General features: G+C 50.5%; 1 pseudogene; it reads right to left on the bottom strand.

The window, feature by feature from the left end:
* LOC125500822 overlaps positions 1–2,500 on the bottom strand; it is a 7,452-nt pseudogene that overhangs the window by 2,304 nt on the left and 2,648 nt on the right.

Raw genomic sequence — 2,500 nt, 5'->3', positions numbered from 1 at the left:
CTCATGGAGGGCACTGACAGGCCTCCATCCTTTACACTCGCGTGAAAGTAAGCGTTAGGTGTATCATGCGGTAAATCCAGCCACTTTCTTACCGACGAGCGCACCATTGCATCGATCTTCTTAAGCCGACTCAAAGTCGTATTGCCCAACGTCAGAAGGTGATACAGCCCAGGTAGGACTGCCACCCTTAGTGCAAATAGCCTCTGCTGGGGCTTCAATGGTGCCTTTGTAAGCGAGTGCAAGGCCAACCTCAGTTGCTCGTTCTCCTCGCCCTTCGAGCGCCCCTCTGGTGTAAAGGGAACGCCCAGATATCTCCACTCGTCCTCCCTTTTTAGTGCTGGCATCATCCGCCCAGAACACGTAAATCTAGCTGTACCATCCACTACAGACTTCTTAACATGCGGCACACTCCTCAAGGCAACTGTAAAAGACTTTCCAGTGTTAATTGCCAAACCACACTTAGCCAGATAATCCGTGGCTAAGTCGAGAATTAACTGCAGGCCCTGAGGAGTTGACGCGGTAAAAACCAGATCATCAGCAAACGCCAATGCGTTATAGTGGTCCCCATCCACATCCACCCCTACTTCTGGTGGAATGAGCCTTAAGAGGCCATCCATTACCATATTAAAGATAATAGGCGACAGAGGGTCTCCCTGCTTTACTCCGCATGTTGGAGATATCGGATCAGAAGTCCACCCATCGCATACCAGTCTCGTCGTGCTCCTCGAGTAAACATCCATGACGTACTCGACTAAGTGTGTTGGGACTCCCTTCGTAAGCAGAGTATCCCTTACGGTGTTATGCGTTACCGAATCAAAGGCTTTGGCCACGTCTAATGAAGCCACATATAAGGGCTTGAAATTTTGCCTATGGTACCGAAGTATCATATCTAGGTCAAATATGTTCTGCGCTGTCCCATCAACAGGAAGGAACGCCTTCTGCCGACCGTCGAGATCTATGTACACGGCCAGCCGATTTGCCAAGATCTTGTGATATGTTCGAGTAATCACTGAGGACACTGTTATTGGTCTAAAGTCTCCTGGCTCAGAGGCCCCATTTTTCTTAGGAATCAGAGTTGTTCTTGACTCCGCAAGGTGTTTGGGCAGCTTCCCACAGAGAAGGAGTAGGTTGAATACTCCGACCAACACATTCATCGGTACAGCCCTCAGCTGCCGTGCGGTCACCCCATCGGGTCCAGGTGACGTAGTCATCTCAGGAAATGCCCTCTTAATCTCCTCAGACCTTATCGGCTTCCACAAGTCATTCCTTCTATCGTTTGGCACGGAGCCAACCCCAGGCGACTGAACATTCGCTTGCGTCATAATGGTCCGCCAAAACGGAACCATGACCTCCTCTCTCGGTGTTTGAGAGGCAGTCTTATCTTTCAAAAGAACTCTGAGGCAGTTGCACGGGTTCTTTCTCCATGCTCTTTGCGTTATCGCATATTCAGCCCTACGGGCTTGCCTCTTCGTCTGCTGAACATCAGCCCTGACCGCTGGGTTCGGTCTTCTCCGTACTTGAGGTAGCGGAAACACCTCCAATAGGTAAATTTCGAGCTGTTCAGAAATCATCTCCAGTGACCACAACGAGATATTCTCACATATCTGACTTAGTTTTTCCTTTCGGAACTCAGGCCCGATCAACGGATTCTGTTTGGATAGCTCCCCCACAATTGCAGCTCTTAAGGTATCAATTGATTGCGGCCGATGCTCCCCGTTCGGCTCTTGTATGACGTCTGGCTGAAGTGGGGCCTGCAGCTCCCCCGCCAGACCATCCATATACTGCCGCACCCTGTCTTTGTGCGCTTGATACCGTCTCTGTCCCTTTATGGCCTCAAGGGTTCTGTTCGGAAAATATGGCGCAAGCGCTTGATTGATGTATCGAACGCCCTCTAGTGTGAGCCGGGCCTCCTGCCTAGCAAGAAGGCTCGATTCTTCGGCGTTCCACTGCGCACTACGCACGTTCATCTCGACCACCTGTCTTTGGTCATACCAGTTTTTATGAACCCTCTGTTCATGCACACCTCTCCCTCTCGTTGTCAAAAAAGTTCTTTCGCACCCTAGCATTCTGCATTCAAACGTTACTGGAACGTTGGTTGTCGGGCCGGTTGGACCTGCGGGCCCACCAGCTAGATTATTATTATTTCCATCCGAGGCTTTTTTCAATCTTTTAGGGCCGACAAAATTGGACTGAGCGGGGCTGGCAACCCCACAAAGTCATCGAGCACAGAGGCAGTTCTTAGTTTCCCCCCATCAGAAACTCATCCGAGGGTACTTATGGCGGGAACCACGAAAAGGTGACTGCTTGCTAACCAGACTCGAGAGAGTCATAGTTACTCCCGCCTTAAGAGAGTCATAGTTACTCCCGCCGTTTACCCGCGCTTGCTTGAATTTCTTCACGTTGACATTCAGAGCACTGGGCAGAAATCACATTGCGTTAACACCCGCTAGGGCCATCGCAATGCTTTGTTTTAATTAGACAGTCGGATTCCCCCAGTCCG

This window comes from Athalia rosae, chromosome 4 (genome assembly GCF_917208135.1).
Source record: "Athalia rosae chromosome 4, iyAthRosa1.1, whole genome shotgun sequence".
Taxonomy (NCBI): domain Eukaryota; kingdom Metazoa; phylum Arthropoda; class Insecta; order Hymenoptera; family Athaliidae; genus Athalia; species Athalia rosae.
Note: the sequence above shows the minus strand (reverse complement) of the source record. Positions and strands in the feature narration are given on the sequence as shown.